Genomic DNA, 24,438 nt, shown 5'->3' with positions numbered 1-24,438 from the left:
TAGACCAGGAACCAGCAAACATTATCTATAAAGGGCCAAATAGTGTATATTTTAGGCTTTGCGGGCCATGTGGTCCCTGTCACAACAACTCTGCCTGTGTAGTATAACAGCACCTATAAACAATATGTTAAATGAGTAGGCAGTGTTCTGATAAAACTTTATTTCTATGCTATAAAGTTTGAATACCATCATTTTTACAAATACTTTTTCAAAATACTCTTCTTTGACCTTTTTTTCCAACTGTTTAAAAATGCAAAAGTTATTCTTTCCTTGTGGGCCATACCTAAACAAATGGCTGGTCAGGTTTGGCCCTGGGTCCCTGCGTCATAGTTTGGCAGCCCTTGCTCTAAATTGTTAAAAAGCTCCCAGATAAAGTGTAGGATCTTAGCAAACTGTTGTGTTTTAATTCCAAGTGATATTTTTCTTTTGAACTATTGTCTACTATTAAGTAGCAAAATAAACAAGGTCACACAATACAGAGCCAATATGGTTTTGGCAGATTTTGATTGATTGATTGATTGATTTTAGAGATATGGGGGTGATGCAAGGGAGAGGGAGAGGGAAAATAATCTCAGGATTATTTCCTGAGAGGGAAAGGCCATCTCAGGCCATCCTGAGATCATGGCCCTAGCCAAAATCAAGAGTTGGACGACCAATCCACTGAGCCACCCACATGTCCTGCTTTGACTGTTTTTTTAATGTCAAAGGGTTATATCAGGGGTTTCTCAGACAATTTGCATAGTTAGTAAAAAAAAGTTAAGGATTTAAAATAATTATTGTCAGTATATAGGAATTAATAAATAGGTTTAAAATCAGGACAATTTCTACTTTTTAAAAAATTAAAGTATAACTGGCATACAACTTTATATTAGGTGAAACTATTAGTTTCAGCTATACAACATGATTTGATATTTGTATATATTATAAAATCACCACAATAAATCTAGTTAACACCCATCACCATACATAGTTACAGAATTTTTTTTTCTTATGATGGGAACTTTTTTTTTTTAATTTTTATTTATTTATGATAGTCACGGAGAGAGAGAGGCAGAGACACAGGCAGAGGGAGAGGGAGAGGCAGGCTCCATGCACACCGGGAGCCTGATGTGGGATTCGATCCTGGGTCTCCAGGATCGCGCCCTGGGCCAAAGGCAGGCGCCAAACCGCTGCGCCACCCAGGGATCCCATATGATGGGAACTTTTAAGATTTACTCTGCTAGCAACTTTCAGACATTCAAACAAAATGTAAAACCAAGCATCCACAAATTCAAGACAATCAACTAGTATTTAACTTACTATTAGAAGAAAAATCGACATACTTCAAAGGAAGATAACAAGATATAAAATTTCTGTAGCATGTCATCTGCAATATCCAGTATACAATCGAAAGTCATTAATCATGTGAAGAACTCAGAAAATATTATCCATAGTTAAAAAAGTCAATACAGATGTTAAGGGACAGTAACTTTAAATCAGTTATTATAAATGTGGTTAGGAACTTAAGAGGAAAGGTGGCATAATGAAGGAAAATATATCTGTGCAGAGGGAGGTAGAAACGATTTTTTAAAAATAAAAAGGAAATTAGAGACTAGAAATATAATACTGAAATAAAAAATTCACTGGATAGACTTACCAGCAGATGACAGATGGCAGAAGAAAGGTCCTTGACAAGTTAGTGGAAGTCATCCTGTTGAAGAACAAAGAGGAAAAGATTTTTAAAAATAGACCTCAAACCAAAGAGAACCTCAATGACCAGTGGAATTACAATTAGTCAACCTTACGTATATTGAAACCTAGAAGGAAAAGAGAGAAAACAGGCAAGAAATTTTTTAAAATAAAGGCTGAAAACTTCTCAAATTTAGGAAACACTAATTTGCAGAGCCAGGAAGCTTAGTGAACCCCAAGAAATAAATGAAAACTAAATGTAGACATATAATAGCTGTACTTCTAAAAACCAGAGATAAGAGAGAAATCTTGAAAATAACCAGAAGATAAAAGAAACATTATTTACAGGGTACCAGTAGTATTAATGACTACCAACTTACCTGAATAATGGAAGCCAAAAAAACCATCGAATGATACCTTGAAAGGGTTAGGAGGAAAAAGTACCTTTCAACTTAGAATTCTATACTGAATATAAATGTTAAAAATTGAAAGTAAAGATGATTTCAGATAAAAAATTAGATAATTCATTGTCAGCAGACCTGCAATGTAGGAAATAATAAAAGAGTTTTTAAGCTGAAGGACAGTGATAGCAAATGGAAACCACTATGAATGAATTTTTTTTTTTTTTTACTGCAGTTACTTTCTTTAGAGGAAAGCTGACTTTTTTTTTTTTCTTTTTGAAAGCTGACTTCTTAAAGGGAAAGCTGAAACCATCTTACTATGGGTTTTATAATAGACACAGAGGTATGATGTATGATAACATAAACAAAAAGGCTTTGTAGTAAGTGGAGCGATACCATTGCAAGGTTCTTCTGCTTTGCATGATGTTCGATATTAACTTTAAGTAAACTGTGGTAATTTGAGGATGCATATTAGAATTCTTAGAGTGTTACCCCCCCCCCATAGAAAGACGTATCCAGCAATTAAAGTAGAACATTACAAATATTTGATTAACTGAAGTTAAGGCAGGAAAAGGTAGAATAGGAACAAAACAAAACACAAAGTATAAAGCAATAGATGTAGAAAACAAACAGCGGAGTGGTACGTTTGAGCCCAGTGATCTCAGTAATTATATTACATATTGATGAGCTAGACCTTCCAGTTAGGAGAGATTTTCACTGGATAGAATACAAGACCTAGCTCTGTCCTGTCTACGATGGCACACACAGTGTGAGGATCTGATTAGACGTAGCTTAGGTCTCTTATCTCTCACATTGTTGGGTGAGCTTTCAGTGGCTGTATTACAATGGGATACCTGTAAGTCCAAGAATAAACTATTCAGAAAAAATAATTTGGGAGGCTGAGAGGACAGGAATGCAGAATGGATTGTAGGAGGATAATAGAGCACTACGTTAGGAACCTACTACCTAGGTTCTCACTTCAGCATTGCCACTGGCCAAACACCTACCCTTGGGAAAACACTATTCTATTGTTAGGTACTTTTCTAGGTTACCAATATTTCTATACCCATGTGTTCAGTTTTTTTTTCATATTCAGATTTCAAGGTAAAATTGGCATAAATTGTATTTTTCTACTTGAAAGACTCCTCTAATACTGGATAGGCATCATTGTTTGATCCATCCATCCATCCTTAATAATATTCCTCCTACATACTGCTTAATGTTATTGAATGCCACATGAAATAGAGATATAAGCACTGTTAAAACATTGGGTGTTGTTTGCATCAGGAATAACCCAACTGTGTTGGAGTTAGATATGTGGTTTGATGGTACACAAAAACTTGCACTTTAAAATTTTTTTTTTTGGGGATGCCTGGGTGGCTCAGCAGTTGAGCATCTGCCTTTGGCTCAGGGCATGATCCCAGATTCCTGGGATCGAGTCCCGCGTAAGGCTTCCCGCATGGAGCCTGCTTCTCCCTCTGCCTGTGTCTCTGCCTCTCTTTGTGTCTCTCATGAATAAATGAATAAAATCTTTTAAAAAATCACTTTTCTGGTGTCTTAATATTTATTTGATATTAATATTTTTAAAATATGTATTTGAAAGTTTTAATTCTGTAATATGTAAGCATAATCAGAAATCATTAAAAATAATTACTTTTATCTTTCTCTTTCTACTTAACTCTTACAGTTATTTTCCTTATATTTGGTGTTACATAGAAAACAAATTAGGGGTTGTGTCAGTTTGAACATACGTGTAACTAGTGCCGCAGAGTTAGAAATAGATAGGAATTTATTCATTTGATTTTAGGTGGTATCTTGTATATCAAATTATAAATACATTTCATACTAGAGCCTAAAGCAAAGTAGCTGGGGAAACTTTTGCATTTGGAGATACCTGCTTTCATATTTTAGAAAGGGTGTATCAGAATTGGACATTGTTACTTTTTTTAAGAATTGGATTTTTATAAAGATGAAGTAAGGTTATTTCTCTTTCAATTAATGCTCTTACATAGCTAAAACCAAGTGTTCAAGGACAATCAAATGAAGTCTTAGAAAGTTTCGAGTGTATCACTGCCAGTTGGATCCTCATACATTACTTGGTTCTGAGGCGCGACATACTTACGGAGCGTGTAGGATCCTATCTAGGGGTCCACCTAAGTAAGGAAGTTACTTCTTAAATGAAGATTAGTTATAACTGTTGAGTGAGGTGAAATTAAGAATATCCTAAAGGAAGGAAAAGCATCTAGTATATCTAAAACTAGTTTATTCTCCAATTTGAATTGCTCTGTTTTATTTTTTTCTCTTGCAGTAAACATTGGAGTCTTCAGAAAATAAGTGAAGGAATGAGAGGCAAGGAAGAAAGTGTATTCATCCTGGAAGGACCTAAAACACTTTGAAACTTTAAGCGAATGTAATGATAGCTGTCAAAACCACCTTTGTCACCGTAATGGATGAAGTACTTCAGATTTAACTGGTAACCAGAATTCTCATATTGTGCTACACTTCCACCAAGAACTTTCTATGACTTGAAAGGATTTCTCTTTAAGTTTAAATATTTACCGTATGAATACCAAAGTATAGACAAAGCTGGTAATTTTATAACTTACGTAGCATAGTCAGGTCTTTGTTTTGGCCTGTTTGACCCCAGTATTGCTCAAAAGAATCGTTTTTTCCCCAGGTTATGAACTTCTTACGTTAGAAACAGATAAGCTTATTTGGGTAGAAATATAGCAGAGTACTAGTATATTTATAGGTCCATTCTTCACTAAATACTTTTCCTTTCATAGTAAGAACTCAGGCAGCATGAAATGGTAACATACTATATCACCTATGAGGTGTTTTAGTCTCCTTCTCTGAACTTTATTTCATGTTGTTTAGATTCCTTACTTGACATCTGGTCTCTTGCTCTTTTTGGCCTTCCTATCTGACGTTGTCTTTTTATTTTATCCTTATTTGCTTCTTTACCCCCCCCTCAGGAATTTAGAGTCATAAAAAAACACAAGAATCCAGAGTAGAAGGGAAAAACTGGAAAAGATTATGAAAGTCTTTCTTCTTGTGAATTACAAGGACTGTTTCTTTCAGGGAGAGTGGAAAGCAACTTAAGATTCTTTGTCAGTCTTAAATCTCCTTGATCTTAGGCCATAATTGTTTCAGTGTCCGTTTTGTAAAGATTCAAATGTTTGCAAATTTTTTAAGGCATCCTAGTGAACAATTCATTGTTAGTGTACTGATTTTATTTTGACAGATAGTCATTTGTTTGGGTCACTGTGTCTTGGTAGTGAATGGGTGCAGTTGACTAAAACTAGGCTCCTGTGGTGAAGCGCAGATGTGACATCAAACACAGTATCCATTGCTAGTCCTAATAATTCTAAGGAATACAGTACCTATTTCAAGGGAATTATTCAAACTGACAAGTGTAACCCAGGATAAACTGTATATGAAGAATGAATGTTCTCATTATTCTTTCCTGTGCTAATATTAACCTTGATTTTAAAAATACCTGAACGTTGATTTTTAAGAAACTTCTCCAATAGTTGATTTAGACCTCACTTAAGGCACAGTTAGAACTTTTCCATATTCTTACCACTACCATGCACGTAGCAGCATTTAGCCCTTTCTAAATGTCCAGTAAATTCTTTCTACTTCTCAACCATTAAAAAATAAAGTTGAAGAAAGTAACTTTTGAAACACAGCAGAAGTTAAAGTGCTGAATGTTCATTTGTTCATTTACACAGGTAAGGCAATATGTAAAAAGTCATCACATTTCTGTCTCTTCCTCGGCAATGATCTAAGTTTTCTTTAACCATGTAATTATGTCTGATTCTGTAGTCTTACATAACTATAGTTTCATTAATGAGATTAATACATTAAATATCAAAAACAAACAACATTGTCAACATTTTTACTCTGGTACTTTTACCACTCCTTATCAAACTCTTAATTCCATTAAATCTCTCTCAGTATACTTAGTAACCTGGATAAAATCATTGAAATCTATAGATATTGGATATTTCCAAGTATTAATGTTTTTCCGGAGTTAAAATGTTATCAAGGAACAGACTAGGATAGAACTTGACCTCTTTACAAACTGAAAGAACTGCACTGATTCTCCCATCTTGCTTAGTTCAGAAGTCATATAACTCATATCCATGAGGTATATAGAATTAAAGAAGACCATCTACATTTACATATTTAATTTTTCTGGCCTCATTCAAGCTAAGTGCCATCCACATCCCAAGTCTATGATGTTTGAAGAGGGAATGGAATTAGGTTTCTAGTTGTGCAATTAACAGGATTTCTCACTTGCACAATTAGGATTCATATTTCTAATTGTGCAAACTATCATGGCCACTTTGAAGAGGCTAATATTTAAAAGACATTCTAGCTATATAATGATGTAATGTTAAAATGGAGTCACCCAGTTTTATCTAAATTAATTTCACTAGCTTAAAATTACGGTTCTTGGGGGTGAAGGATATGTTCTTGCAGAGAGTAAGACTGCTCTAAACAATATATCCATCTAGAATCTTGAATTTATAAGGGTTCGTAGGCCTTTAGAACATCCTCTACAGCACCTTCATTTTGCAAAATTGTCTTTATGAAGGGAAGCCTATGTACAATTTGCAGAGACAAAAAGAAATTAAATAAGAGTGATTAATGTGTATTGAGTGATTACCATCTGCCAAGCATTGGGATCAGTGTTTAAATGAATTATCTCAACTTTCACAACTGTATTTGACATGGGTCTTATTATTAAATATCTCCATTTTACATATGAGGAAACATATTCTTAGAGAAGTTAATTGCCCTACATCAAGTTTGCTAGTTAGTTGTAGACCCAGTTCTGTCTGACTCCACAGCCTGAGCTCTTAACCAGAAATGTGTTCTGGTTTACAAATACTCAGTACAATGTGTTGTGGTTGCTTCTTTATGTAGTCGTGAAAGATGGCAAGTTCTTATTCTTGGCAGCATTCTCATCTCAGCTTTGTGAAGTTATGCTTCCTTGAGACATATATTATGTTTCTTTTTCAGCATCAATTTTATTTTGTCAGTAATTTATCATTATTTTGGTTGTTTTTAAAATGTTAGTAATAAAAAGATGAGCCACTCCTAAGTAAAGACTAAGTTACTTGAAGATGTAGACCCACATTTTATTTGAGATAGAAACTTAGAAGACAGAGAAAGAGAAAGATAGGAGATAGGAATGGGGAAAAAATGCAAAACTGACCTCTGCTCAACTGTCCTCCCTTGAAGTTTTATTTGCTTTTGTCTTTATCACCAGAAATTCTTAATTGTTTTTCAGTCTCAGAGACTGATACTATCCCTAAAGACTAAAATAGTAATGAATCCAGAGACCAATTTATCTTAATAGCATAATTTTTTGTCAATTTACATATAGCCCCTTCAAATAGATCTATTTCGTATTCTAAGCATAGAAAAAACAAAGTATATTAACCTGTCATCAAGGTTTAAGATGATTAAGCGTGTCACCAAGACTCAGCATATTCAAGACATCAGTTTTCCCCAAATAAATATACAGGTTTAACTGAATTTCTCAAATCCCAGCAAGATTTTTCATATATTGTTTGCCATTTTCCACCAAGTTCTTCCTATCCTCCAAATTAACACTGTCCTTCCTCCTCCACCATGGGAATTGTAGCCGGTTCCCTTTTGAGAGTGTTTTAGCCAATTGCATGATAGCCAAACAATGTGATCAAATGTTTTACTTACTTATAGCAGTTTTTCAGTCCAAAGTTTAGTGAATCTTAATTTTCTGAGATTTTGCTTAAATAAGAAGAGTGTTTCATGTCCCCCTGAAAAAAGCTGTAATAGGAGGAAAAGCAAAAATAAAACAAGAAATGTTATTTCATCCTTGCTTTCTAAACTGAGGCTATAAAATTCAGAATGATCCTAGAGATTCTTTTGGAGAGAATGTTGAGATATCTTCTGGATTACCCCTACCTTCTTGTGGGATTATCAACTTACCTGAATAATGGAATAAATGTCATGCCATTTTGTATTACTGACTCATTCATTCATTCATCACATATTTGCTTGGGAAAAATGACATTTGCAATAGGTAAAAGTTTTTAAACTTCTTTTTTGCTAACATAGTGTCAAGGGGTTTGTATCTCCTCTGTCTCTCTTGGCTATAAGTATGTCACTGTGAAAGGCCAGGGGTACATAAGGAGGGTCTATAGTACAGGGCCTGTCCTCAGTGGCTCACAATCTAGCAGGGCAGGCAAACATGTAAATAGATGTCCCCTGGTATCAAGTGTTTAATGGAAGTGTGAGCAGAGAATTGTGACAGTGCTTTTCCCTACGTGGGAAGAGTGAGGGAAGGCTTCCCAAACCACAAAGGTATCCTTGATGAGTGTTACTGGATGAATAGGAGTTTACTACCCGGGAACAAGCTAGAGAAAAAGAATTATAAGCAAAGGGAATAATATATGCAGAGATATACTTTTCCAGAAGGAAAAAAGTCCTAGAGTTTTTTAAGTTGAAAAGGTTATCTGGGATCTTTAATTTTGACACCTTGCTTAACATAAAAGGAAATGGAAGCCCTTGGAAACAATTACTTGCCCAATATTACTCAGAAATTACAGTATCACTTCAAGTATTCTTTCAAATTATACACTAAAATATATAAAATGTATTTTGGTCAGACATTACTCCCAAGAAAGAAGATTCTTGCTCATGTTTTCCTTGTTTATAAATCTACATCACTTCCAAGCTAAAACATAACCAGGTGTTACTTTTATTTCTCTTAACAGTTTTTTATTATGAAAATTTTCAAGAATTCATAAAAATTTGGAATAATTAATCAGCTTTTATCTCACCACCAAGGATGAAATGAATGCTAACATTTTGTCATTCTTGTTACAAGAAATTAAACAGTTTAGGAAAGTTTGAAATCCTCTTTATATCACTCTCCAGTCTCATTTCTATCCTTCTTTTTCCAGAGAAAATACTCTTTGAGGTTGGTGAAATCTTTTCTTAATGTGAGTACTCAGAAATAATATGCAGTATACATGATGCAATTTTGCATTTGTACATTTGCATCTTTCATTGGTGTGTGATATTTAATTGTATTTTTGCATATGAGTTTGAGGTAAAATAGAACATAATAGAGTAGATAATATACTCTAGTCAGCTGTGCACATTGGCTGTTGTGTTGTGGCTTTGTTCTCTTCTTGCTACCCAGAGTGCTTATTAGTAAATGTGCATTGTATTTTGGAAGAATATAATTCCATCATTCTGTAGGTTTTCAAATATATTTTTATTTTTTTTTAATTTTTTTAAATTTATTTATGATAGTCACACAGAGAGAGAGAGAGAGAGAGGCAGAGACACAGGCAGAGGGAGAAGCAGGCTCCATGCACCGGGAGCCCGACGTGGGATTCGATCCCGGGTCTCCAGGATCGCGCCCTGGGCCAAAGGCAGGCGCCAAGCCGCTGCGCCACCCAGGGATCCCATCAAATATATTTTTAAAGACTTGTTGGGAAAACAATTATTTTTGTGAGCTTACATCTGCTCTAACAGATTTTTAAAATTTTTTACTACTGAGATTAGAAATATTCTCTAGTATAGTCAAATGAGCAAGAAATGACTGTGTCATTTGGTAGCAATTCTCCCTCTACACACGTATTACTGTTAAGCCAGTGGTGCTCTGTGGGAAGAGTAGCCTCTGAGAATGCTGTGACAAAATAACTCAGGGAGAGGATGTTTATCTGGACTTTGAGAAGAGCTTAGAAGTCCTTTCACCAAAGGTCTGGTCCTGAGTGACGGATGATGGAGGGAGAGAGAAGAATCTGCAGCAGTTGTGAAATGGATTATTGTAGGTGTTGAGAACATATTTTTACCCGTGGATTCATTGTGCCTCCTATAAATGTTTTAAGTTCATGACAATCAGCTGGAATACTACTAAGCATATGAGACTATTGAAGAGCATAATAAATTCAGAGAACCCCCTTGTTTCTGTTGCTAGAAGGAAAAATAAACCCATCATGCTCTTTTAGCAGTGAAAAACTGGAAATCTGCAAAAAAAAAAAGGTTTATAACAGGCAAGCCAGTTATTCCCAATCCTACTGGTACTTTAATTCTGAAGTAATTGCCTCCATGTAGTAAGCAACAGAATAATGAAAAAAATAGTATTATCATTCTGGCTTGTATGTTTTGAACATTAACAATTCTGACACATGGGCACAGGAAAACTTATCTAAAATTGCCAAATAGTAAAAGTGAAAGGAAACTATTGATCTCTAAGAAACTCATTCTTCGTGGAATCAGACGGCTTTTGTTTTCTTCTGCTGGTTTGGCATATAGAAAGAAAGGAAAGCATAAAACATTCTGGTGCTATAGCACTCTCCGATGATGTATGATGGGCCATTGTATAACTGGCAGGTAAACTCACATGAGGAATATTTAAAAGGAAACATGACACAGATGCTGTTTAGATGCAAAATGGAGAAATGCAATCAGTATCTTCATTTCTACATAGATTTCTTAACTAGTATTTCTACCCATTGCCCATCCACCAAGAATGGAAAATCACTAGGACTCTTGGATTCTTATGTACACCCTCCCAAAATCATCAGGCAGGTGTCCAAGTTAAAAAAAAAATGCGCCAACTACAAGATAGGACACCACATCCACAAGGATGGCTATAACTAAAAAAAAAAAAAAAAAGGAAAATGGCAATGTTGATGAGGATGTGGAGAAATTGGAACCTTCATATATTGCTGGTGGGATTGTAAAATGTTTCAGCTGCTGCAAAAGTCAGTGGTCCCTCAAAAAGTTAAACATGGAATTATCATATGACCCAGGAATATCACTCCTAGATATACACTCAAAAGAATGGAAAATAGGGTCTCAAATATGTGTATACAAAATGTCCATAGCAACACTAATCATAGTAACCAAAAGGTGGAAACAAACTATTCATCAAGAAATAAAATATGAACAGAGCTTTGGGCCTATCAATTCAAAAACTTGAATGGAAAAATTTGGAAGATCCAAACTACCAAAGCTCTCAAGAAAAGGCAGATAGTCTGAATAGCCCTATATAATTACAGAAATTGAATTTGGAATTGCCACTAAAGAAAATTATAGGCCCAGATGCCTTTACTGACAAATCGTACCACACATTTAAGGAGGAAATAATACCAGTTCTGCACAAACTCAGGAAATGAAAAAAGGAACACTTCCTAACTAATTCTATAAAATCAGTATTATCATGACGTCAAAACAAGTTAAATACAAAATTTGAAACTATAGACACAGACTAAAAAATCCTAAACAAAATATTATCAAATAAAAAATTAGAAAAATGTAGAAGTAATACATTAAGTAGTCTTTATCCCAGGAACAGAAGGTTGTTTTAATCTTCAGAATTAATCAGTTCAATTCACATAGCAACAAAAAGAGAAAAAATGTTCTCAATGGTTGGATACTGGATCAATTCATGAAAAAGAATTCTCAACAAAGTAGGAATAGAAAGAATTTCCTCAACCTGGTAAAGGGCAAATATAAATATCCTATAGCTAATATCATACTTAATGATGAAAAATGGAATGCTTTCCTCTTAATATAGGGATGAGGCAAGGATGTCAACATAGTACTAGAGGTCATAGCCAGTTCTAAAAGGGAAGAAAAAGAAAATAAAAGGAATACTAATTAAATAAGAAGAAATAACGCTCTCTATATTAGCAAATACAATAATTTTCTATGTAGAAAATCCCAAAGAATCTACCCCCCAAAAAATCTATTACTACTAATAAGTAAATTTAGCAAAGTCACAGGATACAAAGTCATTATATAAAAATAAATCATATATCTATATACTAGTAATTAACAATTAGAAGTTGTGAGGCACCTGGGTGGCTTAGTCCTTTGGCATCACGTCGTGATCCTGGGGCCCTGGGATCGAGTCCCGTATCAGGCTCCCTGTGGGGAGCCTCTTATCCCTCTGCCTATGTTTCTGCCTCTCTCTGTGTGTCTTTCATGTATATGTAAAATCTTTTTTAAAAAATTAGAAATTGAAACTTCAGAAAACAACACTTATAATGGTACTATAAAATATGAAATACATATAAATTGAATGAAAAATATTCAGCATCTGTCTGCTGAAAACCTACAGACCCCTGATGAAAGAAATCAAAGAAGATTTTTATTACATGGAGAAGGATACTGTGCTCAACTATTGGAAGAGTCAATACTATCGACATGTTGATTCTCCAAAATTGTTCTATACATTGAATGAAAACCCTAGCAAAATCCCAGCAGGAATTGCTTTGTAGCAGTGGACAAGCTGATTCTAAAATTTATTTGGACAGGCAAAGGAACAAGAAAAACCCAAACAATTTTGAGTAGGAACAGAATTGGAGGACTGCTTGATATCAAGATTTAGTGTGAAAGTAAGGCAATCAAACAGTGTATCATATGATTATTAAAAGAATAGACACATAGAGCCAATGGAAAAGAATAAGCAATCCAGAAATAGATCTATACATATATGGTAGATTTTTTTGACAAAGGTGCAGAAACAATCCAATGAAGATTACTCTTTTAAATGAATAGTATTGAATGTTCACTTATTAATTTATCTATTTATTTATTTGAGAGGGAGAGAGAGAGCACAGGCAGGGGGAGCTGCAGAGAAAGAGAGGCAGAAACAGGTTCCCTGCTGAGCATTTAGCCCAATTTGGGACTCAATCCCAGGACTCTGGTATCGTGACCCGAGCGGAAGGCAGACGCTTAACTGACTGAGCCACTTGGGCACCCCTAGTATGGAGTATTTAAAAACAAAACCAGGAAGAAACAAAAGGGCATTGGCTCTTGCCTTGATGAGGGCCTCAGAGGTCAATGAAAGAGAGGATAGTAAGAGATTGACCTTGTAGAAGTAGAGAAAGTAATAAGACTGCCGTAAGAATAGAAACATCAAAATGGTAGAGGGAATTATTGGAAACTTGTTTCATCATTTGAGAAGCATTATGTGTTATAGGAAATGTGTATATGCATTACGAGTAAATAAAGATTCATTTAATACTCTGGCTTACTATTGATAGAGCACTATGTTAGACTGGAGGGGTATTATATAGATCCCTTGTGGGAATCCTATATAAACAATTACAGGACATTGATAAGTGCTGTCACATTAGTTGGTGCCAAGGAAGCGCAGAGAAGGGGAGTGAGCTCCGAGTCTACTGAAGAATGTTAATTGATTCACTGTCCCTTTGAGGACTTCGAGAAATTATTGTAAATTTGATAGCTAAAATTCAATATGGGATGTCTTCCATCTGCTGCCATTTGAATCTGTGAACCTCAGACTCACAGAATAGGCAAAGTGAAGGAACCTGATGTGGTTCCCTTTTATCTTTCCTTTCAGCTGTCATTTGATCTGCTTTAGAGTGGGGAGTCTTTCTCTTGCCCACAGTTGCTGGCCATTTTGTACAGTCTCTCTCACATAAGGAAAGAAGCAAAGGAGTTTTTTCAAAGACTGTCAAAACTGTGGGAATGAAAGATCACTCTCCCATAAAAGAATCTCCATGAGACTACTCCACACACATGGAGAAGGCAAGTTGGAGTTGCATGTGATCACTTTGGCCAACCTTCTGTGGGTTTTTAATGTACATTCTCATCTCTTTTGAAGGATTATTCATTGCAACTTGTACTCACAACTTTCCTTAAAACAAGTACTCCCTTTATTCTCCCCCAGTCTTTTATCACCTAGCAAGAGTGTTGGTGGAAATTGTTTTCCATAAAAAGAACTGTGCCACCTACTCTTCAAATGCCTGTGATTAAGAAAATCATGGATTTTTCTCCCCCTGGGGAATAAATTAGGCTTTCCTCCTGAGAGTAGAAAAAAATAAATAATGGGATGTAAAGAATGAAGATGGCTGTGTGTTATGAGGAAAAATGTTTATGCAGTTGCCATGGAAATAGCATGCAGGCATTCAAACCAGGAGCTTATGATATCTCTAAATATAAATCAGCTATGAGTAGCATTCGTTCCCTCATTCTTGGCTCAGATTTAGTCCAACATGTGTGGTTATGTAAAATATGCTCCTATTATAGCATATTTACTTAATATTTGCAGGAAACGGGCAATACCAGGGACTGCCATGTTTTAAGATCATATATTTGAGGCATAGAGGTGGTGATTTTCAGCAAATGCTTCCTAAATTTCTATTTGTTATAGCACTACCAGAGTGCCCACAGCTGGACTTTCCGATGACATTCATAATTAACAGGACTAATTAATTTTTTCTTAGTGATACATGCACAGTGTTGGACCTAATTTGTATTAGCTAATTGTGTGTGAGTAATATCAAATTCTGAAAATGCATAGTTTGAGACTTTATTTATTCTTATTGTATCTCACAAGTGGAATAAAATGCAACAGGCATTGTGTCTGAATTACTGTTACACTTTTCTATCAGAAGACATCAGTTAGCCTTTAATTTCATGTTATAACTGAGGCATGATAGAAATCTAGAGAGAGTACAAGTCAATTTTGAGAATATGGAGAATTTGTCATAATTTTCCACAGCTTGAGCTTTTTTCACCTAATTCCAAAGATAATACAGACAATGCAAACACTACCTGCAGCCGCTGCCTTTTAATGGGCACATGAGCCAGAACAGTAGGAAAATCTAAAAATGATTAGAATATGCTCTTTTCATGGAAAATAGTGTGTTACCTACTTAGTTCCCAGTACCCCGTCCTTCTATGCCAACTCTGTTAGCCATTTCACAGCTCTTAAATTCATCTTTACCCTGTATATTTTCTCTCTCTCAGATTTCCTCTGAGACATACATATGTACTTTGTAAGCAGGTAGCCTAGAGGCTTACTTTCTTATTAAAGCACTAGTTACTTTTATGGTCTAATACATATAAAAGTAATAATGAGACCAAATAATTACACAGATGAACAGATGGGAAGGTAGTAGTCAGAGTTTTTCAGAGATGAGTTTTGGGTCAGAATTTGAGGATAAAAACCCTTCCTGAGGTCATTTTGATGATATATTTCAAAAGTTTTAAAAATAAAAGTACATGTTTAAAGAGCTATTTAAAGAGATATAAATATTTGCAAGGATTACATTAGGGTGTCTTCACTAAAGCATGTCTAACTTAGATAAAATTGGGAAACATCTTAAATTTCAAAATACAAAGGAAGAGATAAATGATTTTAGGATAAATCTAGAAAGGGAAAATATGCTAATATCTAAAATAGTGTTATAGAGGAGTACATATCGATAGAGAAGAATAGTCATAATATGTCGTTTGATGGGAAACACAAGATTTTATTTGCAATCTACCAAATCTGTAGATCATCTTAGAGAAAAATTGACATCTTGACTATGTCGGGTCTTACAGTCAATAAACATAGTATGTCTCCATTTAATAGGAAGTTTGATTACTTTCATTTGTATTTTATAGTTCTTAGCATACAGTTGCTGTACCTGTTTTCTTGGACTTGTATGCAAGCATTTCATTTTTCTTCTTTTTTTTTTTTTTTGGTGGAGCTGTCCTAAAAGGTGTTTTGAAATTTTTATTTCCATTTGTATATTGCTTGTATATAGAAATGCAATTAATTTTGGATGTTGACTTTGTAGCCTGCAGTCTTACCATACTCATTTATTAATTCTAAGAGGTCTTTTATAGGTTCTTTGGGATTTTCTGTGTACATAACTTCATGTCATCTTAAAATTGGCAAAGTCTTACTTCTTCGTAATATGTATGCTTTTTATTTCTTTTGCTTTATTCCACTGTGTAGGACATCCAGGACATTGTGGAATAGGAATAATGAGAGTGAACATCCTTGTCTTGTTCCCTATTTGGATGGAAAAGCAGTTCTTTTTACTATAAATCTGATGTTAGCCCTTGGTTTTTGTAGATATCCTTTACTCATGTTAAAGAAGTTCTATTCCTAGTTTGCTGAGAGTTTTCATTATAATGAGTGTTGGCCTTTGTCAAATAAATTTTCTTTTTTTTTTAATAAATTTTCTCTATCAATTGATATGATCATGTAGATTATCTTCTTTCAGCCATTAATATGATGGGTTGCATTGATTAATTTTTAATCAATTTTTAATACTAAAATTAGCTTATATTCCTAGAATGAACCCCACTTGCATTATTCTTTTATATCACTGGATTCAATTTGCTAATATTTTGCAATTTTTTTTAAGATTTTATTTACTTATTTTATTTTATTTTTTTTTATTTATGATAGTCACACACAGATAGAGAGAGAGAGGCAGAGACACAGGCAGAGGGAGAAGCAGGCTCCATGCACCGGGAGCCCAACGTGGGATTCGATCCCGGGTCTCCAGGATCGCGCCCTGGGCCAAAGGCAGGCGCCAAACCTCTGCGCCACCCAGGGATCCCTTATTTACTTATTTTAGAGACAGAGTGCACCACGAATGGGGAGAGAAGTAAACAGGTCGGGATAGGGAGAGAGAATCTAAAGTAGACTGTGCTGAGCACAGAGCCCCATGTGAGGCTCCATCTCACAACCACAAGGTAATGACCTGAGCTGAAACCAAGAATCTGATGCTTAACTGACTGAGCCACCCAGGCAGCTCTTTACTAAGAGTTTTTATTTTTACATTCATGAGGAATATTGGTGTAGTTTTGATTGATTGATTTTGGGAGTTGTGTGCTGTTTTGCTTGGTTTTGGCATCAAAGTAAACAACAGATCTCATGAAATCAGTTGGAAATATTTCCGCCTCTTCTACTTTTTAGAATATGTTGTCCAGAATTGGTGTTATTTCTTCTTGAAATGTTTGGTAGAACTAAAGGGTAAAACCATCTATTCCTAGAGTTGTTTTGTCTTGCCGTGGAAGCTTTTAACTATAAATTCAATGTCTTTTACAGGGTTATTTAGGTTATCTATTTTAATCTGAGATGCATTTTGATAAGAGATTGATCTATTTTATCTAAGTTGTCAAATTTAAGTGTATAGAATTGCTCACACTATTCCCCTTTTATCTTTTTAAAATATCTGTAAGGTCTGTAGTGATAGTTTTCATTCCTTATATTGGTAATTTGTGTTTTCTCTTTGTCAGCTTCACTAGAAATATATGATTTTATTAATATTTTTGAAGAATCAGCTTTAGGTTTTATTGTTTTTCGCTTTTCTATTTCAGCTGTTTCTGGCCGAAGCTTTTTTTTTTTTTTTCCACTTCATGCTTTGGGTTTGTCATATTCTGATTTTTAAAAGATTTATTTATTTGAGAGAAAGAGAGTGAGCAAGTAGGGGGAGGGATAGAAGGAGAGGGAGAGAGAATCCTCAAGCAGACTCCCTGCTGAGTGCAGAGCCCTGTGCAGGGCTCTATCCCAGGACTCTGAGATGGTGACCTAAGCTGAAATCAAGTCGGATGCTTAACTGACTGAACCACCCAGGCACCCTGTCATATTTTAATTTTTTATGGTAGAATCTTAGATTATTAAATTATTAGTTTGAGACTTTCCTTTTGTAATATAACTGTTTAATACTATAACTTTCCCTTTTTAGTCAGTACTTTAACTGTATCCCACAAATGCAGGAATTTTGTAATTTATTTTTGTTCAGTTCAAATTTTTTCTGATTTCCCTTTAATCTTTCTCTTTGAATCAAGGCTTATTTAGACAATTTCCAAGTGTTTGGAGATTTTCTTGTAATCTTTGTTATTTTCTATTTTTTATGGTCGGAACATTCTTTGTGATTTGTGTTCTTTTAAATACCTTAAGATTTCTTTCATGAGCTAGGTTATGGTGTATCTTGATAAATGTTTCATGTACATTTGCAAAGGGTATATATTCTGTTGTTGGATAAAGTGTTCTATGCATGTCAATTAGTTTGAGTCAGTTGATGGCATTGTTTCACTCTTCTGTATCCTTATTGATTTTTTTTCCACTGCTGAGTGAGAGGAGTGTTGAAGTGTCCAACTGTAATTGCAGATTTATCTATTTCTCCTTTCAGATTTGTCAGTTTTTACTTTTTTTTTTCTTTTTGGCTTCTTATGTTTTGAATCACTCTTGTTAGATTCATACACACTTAAGAGTTGTTATGCCCTCTTGGTGAATTGACATTTTTATCACTACATAAGGTTTCATTATATCCCTGTCAATTTACTTTGAAGTCTACTTTGGTAATATTACCACTCCAGCTTAATTTTGATTAGTGCTTTCATTTTATATTTTTTCTTCTTTTTACTTTTAACTTACCTGAATCATTATATTTGACATGAGTTTCTTGTAGATACCAAATAATTGGGTCATGACTTTTTAAATGGTATGTGTATGCTCTTTTATAGTATGCATTATATATGCATCTAATGTAATTGACATGTTTGAATTTAGGTCTACCATTTATTCTCTGTTTGTTTCCACTGTTTTACATCCTGTTTTCCCTGTCCTGCCTTATTTGAGCATCTTTTGGTTTTCCATTTAATTTACCTATTGTGTTTTCTACCTTATGTCTTCTTTTGTTTTTAAGATTTTATTTTTTCGACAGAGAGAGAGAACACAGGCAGAGCAGCAGGCAGAAGGGGAGGGAGAAGCAGGCTTCCCACTGAGCAGAGAGCCTGACATAGGGCTCAATTCTAGGACCCTGGGATCATGACCTAAGTCAAAGACAGATGCTTAACTGACTGAGCCACCAGGTGCCCATCCCTACTATATGTCTTTGTAAAAAAAAAAAAAATTAGTATGCTCTTGGGATTACAGTGTACATATTAACGTTTTTATAATCTACTCAGAATCAGTATTTTACTACTTCAAGTAAAATGTAGAAACCATATCACCATATGGGTGGCTTTATCTACCCTACCTCCCCACTTTAAGTTCTAGTTACCTTCTATATTACATGATATGCAGTGAGAATTCCATCAGACAATATTATAATTTTTGCTTTTATTGTCAAACATATTTTATTATTATTTTTAAAGATTTTATTTATTTATTCATAGAGTCATAGAGAGAGAGAGGCAGAGACACAGGCAGAGGGAGAAGCAGGCTCCATGCAGGGAGCCCAATGTGGGACTTGATCCAAGGTCCCCAGGATCAAACCCCGGGCTGCATGTGGTGCTAAACCACGGCGCCACCAGGGCCGCCCCTCAAACATATTTTAAAGAATTCAAAAGGATAATACTCTGTTACAGTTATCCAGATATTTCCAATTTCTCTTCTCATTATTTTTAATCTTCCAAATTCCATCTGATAGCATTTCTTTTTGTCTGAAAAACAGAACAAGCAATTCTTTTATAACATACTTGCTGGTAACCTTTAAAAATATTGAGCCATTTCATACTAGCTTCATGGTTTCTGATGAAAAATTCGTAGTCATTCAAATCGTTCCCTAAAAGTGTTATTTTTCTCTGGCCAATTTCAAGCTATGTTTGTTTTTTGTTTTCATCTGTTTGGTTAGGATGTTCTGGTGTAGATTTCTTTAGACTTATCTTTTGCTGAGTTCAGTGAGCTCTTTTAATCTCTGGGTTTATGTCTTTTGTCAAACTTGGGAATTGTTTAGACATTATTTCTTCTAAATTTTTTTTTTTTTGGCCCCACAATCTTTTTCTTTTGGGATACCGGTGACAAAGATAATGGACCTTTGGTTATTTTTCTGCAAGTTCAGGAGCTCTCTTGATTTTTTTAAAAAATTTATTTTTCTTTTTTGTTCAGATTGGATTGAATAATTTCTAATAGTCCTCAAGTTAACAGATTCTTTCCTTCTATCATCTATTCAACACTCCCAGTGAGCTTCTTCATTTAAAATGTATTTTTTCAACAAAAACCATAAGGTAATAGTAAGAAAAATAGGAAGTACAAAAGCAAAAACAAAAACAAAAAAAACTAAGCGTATCTGTAAAAATCAGTCAAGAGAAACACAAAAGGATGTAAAGGATGATACCAAATATGCGAAACATGGAGCAGAGGGAGAGGAGTAAAGAATGAATTCAGAATTAATCAGCTTAATATATACTGCCATACACGGAAGATGTTTTTTTTTTTTTTTGGAAGATGTTATATATAAACTGAATTTGTGGTTATACATAACCACAAATAAAAAACACTAATATATATGCAAAACATAAAGAGTTAGAATAACCCCAGTATATCAGTAAACAAAACCAGCAAACTGTGAAAGAAAGAGAAGAAAGGATCAGAGAAGAACTACAAAAACAACCAAGAAACAAATAACAAAGTGGCAATAAATACATATCTATTAATAATTACTTCAATTGTAAATGGCCTAAATGCTCCAGTCAAGAGTGAGAGTGGATTAAAAAAATGAAACCCACATGCAGAAGAATGAAACTGGACCACTCTCTTGCACCATACACAAAGATAAACTCAAAATAGATGAAAGATCTAAATGTGAGACAAGATTCCATCAAAATCCCAGAGGAGAACTCAGGCAACACCCTTTTTGAACTTGGCCACAGTAACCGGAGAAGGACAAACAGTGTATGTTCTCGTTCATTTGGGGAATATGAATAATAGTGAAAGGGAATATAAGGGAAGGGAGAAGAAATGTGTGAGAAATATCAGAAAGGGAGACAGAACATAAAGACTTCTAACTCTGGAAAATGAACTAGGGGTGGTGGAGGGGGAGGAGGGCGGGGGGTGGGGGTGAATGGGTGACGGGCACTGAGGGGTACACTTGACGGGATGAGCACTGGGTGTTATTCTGTATGTTGGTAAATTGAACACCAATAAAAATTAATTTATAAAATTAAAAAAATAAATAAATAAATAAATAAAATCTTTTTTAAAAAAATGAAAAAAAAATAAAGTTACACGAAATGAAAAAAAAAAATGAAACCCATCTATATGCTGCCTACAAGAGACTCATGTCAGACCTAAGTACATCTGAAGATTGAAAGCGAGGGGATGGAGAAACATTTATCATGCAAATAGATGTAAAAAAAAAAAAACTAGAGTAGCAATGCTTATATCGAGCAGAATAGACTATAAGACAAAGTCTGTAAAGAGACAAAGAAGGTCACTGTATAATAATAAAGTGGACAATCCAGCAAGAAAATATAATAATTGTAGAGATTTATGCATCCAACATGAGAGCACCCAAACACATAAAGCAGTTAATAACAAAGAAACTAACTGATAATAATATAATGATAGTGGGGGATTTTAACACCCCACTTACATTAATGGACAGATAATCTAAACAAAATCAAGACAGAAACAGTGGTTTTGAATGACATACTGGAGCAGAGGAATTTAATAGATACATTCAGAACATTCTATATGAAAACAGTAGAAACCCTTCTTTTCAAGTGCACATGGAAGAGTTTCCAGAATAGATCACATATTAGACCACAAAACCTCAACAAATTCAAAAAGGTTGAAGTCATACCACCTGTCTTTTCTGACCACAATGTTATGAAATTAGAAATCGACCACAAGAAGAAAGATAGAAAGACCACAAATACATGGCAGGTAAATAACATGCTACTAAGCAATAAGTGGGTCAACTAAGAGAGAAGAAATAAAAAATTACTAGAGAGAAGTGAAAATGAAAACACAGTGGTGCAAAATCTTTGGGATGCAGGAAAATTGGTTCTAAGGGAAGTTTATAATATAGAGGCCTATCTTAAGGAGCGAGAAAGATCCCAAATGAACAACCTAAACTTATACCTTAAGGAGACTAGAAAATGAACAAATAAAATTATAAAGATTAGCATTTCAGACGCACTTTGGGGGCAGAAATTACTTTAAAAAAAAAGATTAGAGCAGAAATAGAGAAACAGACAAAAAATAAGGAGCTAATTCTTTGAAATGATCAACAAAATTGATAAGCCTTTATCTAGACTCATTGAAAAATAAAAAAGCAAGAAGAGAAAGGACTCAATTAAAAATCACCAATGAAAGAGGAAATATAACAGCCAACACCACAGAAGTGTGAACAATTGTAAGAGAATATTGTGAAAAACTGTATGCCAACAAATTAGACAACCTGGAAGAAATGTATAAACTCCTAGAAACATAAAATGTACCAAAGCTGAAACAGGAAGAAATAAAAAATATGAACAGACTGATTACCACCAAGGAGATTGAATCATTAATCAAAATACTCCAAACAAGCAAAAGTCCAGGACCAGACATTTTCATGGGGAAAGTCTACCAAAAAAAGTTTTAACAGAATATTTGAAGAAGAGTTAATACCTATTCTACTGAAATTATTTCAAAAAATAGAAGGGAAACTTCCAAATTTATTCTATGAAGGAAGTATCACTCTGAAACTAAAGCCAGATAAAGATACCGTAAAAAGGGGATCCCTGGGTGGCTCAGCAGTTTAGCGCCTGCCTTCAGCCCAGGGTGTGATTCTGGAGTCCTGAGATCGAGTCCCGCGTTGGGCTCCCTGCATGGAGCCTGCTTCTCCGTCTCTGCCCCTCTCTCTCACTCTCTGTGTGTGTGTGTGTGTGTGTGTGTGTCTCATAAATGAATAAATTTTTTAAAATCTTAAAAAAAAAGATACAGTAAAAAAGAACTTCAGGCCAATATCTCTGATGAACATTGATGTAAAAGTTCTCAACAAAATACTAGCAAACAGAATCTAACAATACATTGAAAAACATCATTCCCCACAATCGAGTGGGAGTTATTCCCAGGATGCAAGGATGGTCCAGTTTTCACAATTCAATCAACATGATGTAACACATTAGTAAGAAAAAGGGTAGGAACCATATGATCATTTCAGTAGATGCAGAAAAAACATTTGACAAAGTACAACATCCATTCATCATACCCTTCAACAAAGTAGGTTTAGAGTGAACATAACTCAACATTCTAAAGGCCGTATATGAAAAACCCACAGCTAATATCATCCTCAATGGGGAAATACAGAGTTTTCCCTCTAAGGTGAGGAACAAACGAGACAAGGATGCCCACTTTCATCACTTCTATTCAATATAGTACTGGAGGTCCTAACCACAGAAGTTAGGCAACAAAGAGAAATAAAAGGCATCTGAATTGGTAAGGAAGAAGTAAAACTTTGACTCTTTGTAGATGACATGAATCCATATACAGAAAACACTAAAGACTCCACCAAAAAAACTGTTAGAACTGATAAATGAATTCAGTATATTTGCAGTATACAAAATCAACGTACTGAAGTCTGTTGCATTTCTATACACTAATAATGAAACAGCAGAAAGAGAAATCAAGAAAACAATCATATTACATTTGCACCAAAAAATAGTACAATACCTACAAATAAACCTAACCAAAGAGATGAATGACCTGTGATCTTAAAAGTATAAAACAGCGATGAGAGAAATTGAAGACAATACAAAGAAATGAAAAGACTTCTATGCTCCTGGAGTGGAAGAACAAATATTGTTAAAATGTCTATACTACCAAGGAATCTACACCTTTAATGCAATCTCTATTAAAATACAACAGCATTTTTCACAGAACTACAACAACAACAAAAAATCCTAAAATTTAATAGAACTACAAAAGATCCCAAATTGCCAAAGCACTTTTGAAAAATAAAAGCAAACCTGGAGGTTTTGTAATTCCAGAATTCAAATTATTTTACAAAGCTATATTAATCAAAACAGTATAGTTACTGTCATAAAAATAGAAACAGATCAATGGAACAGAATAGAAAGCGCAGAAATAAACCGACAATTATATGGTCAATGTATCTTTAACAAAGCAGGAAAGAATATCCAAAGGTAAAAAAAGACAGTCTCTTCAACAAACGGTGGTGAAAATGCTGGTCAGTTAAATGCAAAGGAATGAAACTGGACCACTTTGTTTAACCATACACAAAAATAAATTAAAAATGGATTTAAACCCAAATGTGATACCTGAAACCGTAAAAATCCTAGAAGAGAGCACAGGCAGTAATTTCTCTGACATCGGTCATAGCAACATTTTTCTAGATATGTCTCCTGAGGAAAGGGAAATAAAAGCAAAAATAAACTATTGGGACCACATCAAAATAAAAAACTTCTGCACGGTGAAGGAAACAGTCAACAAAACTGAAAAGCAGCCTACTAGATGGAAGAAGATATTAGCAAAAGACATATCTGATAAGGAGTATCCAAAATATATGAAGAACTTAAGGCAATGTCCCCAAATAACCCAATTAAAAAATTTCTGGAAAAAATGAACAGACATTTCTCAAAGACATCGAGACGGTCATAAACCTATGAAAAGACACAACTAGATACTCAACATCACTCATCATCAAGGAAATGCAAACCAAACCTACATTGAGATATCACCTCACACCTGTCAGAATGGCTAAATAAAAAACTCAAGAAACAACAAGTGTTGGCAAGGGTTCTGGAGAAACAGGAGCCCTGGGGCACTGTTGGTGGGAATGCAAAGTGGTGCAGTCACTGTGGA

At 34.7% G+C, this 24,438-nt stretch overlaps 1 protein-coding gene across 14 annotated transcripts in view; it reads left to right on the top strand.

The window, feature by feature from the left end:
• Nucleotides 1–24,438, top strand: part of PEAK1 (pseudopodium enriched atypical kinase 1) — a 288,824-nt gene that overhangs the window by 132,455 nt on the left and 131,931 nt on the right. For all 14 annotated transcript variants that reach the window (XM_055319925.1, XM_055319922.1, XM_055319933.1 and 11 more), the window contains one exon: nucleotides 4,378–4,542. The gene's annotated coding sequence lies outside the window, so the exon portion shown is untranslated. The remainder of the gene's footprint in view (nucleotides 1–4,377; nucleotides 4,543–24,438) is intronic.

The sequence above is a fragment of the Nyctereutes procyonoides genome, unplaced genomic scaffold (genome assembly GCF_905146905.1).
Source record: "Nyctereutes procyonoides isolate TBG_1078 unplaced genomic scaffold, NYPRO_anot_genome, whole genome shotgun sequence".
Taxonomy (NCBI): Eukaryota; Metazoa; Chordata; class Mammalia; order Carnivora; family Canidae; genus Nyctereutes; species Nyctereutes procyonoides.
The sequence above is the reverse complement of the archived record's forward strand: the minus strand, read 5'-3'. Positions and strand labels throughout refer to the sequence as shown.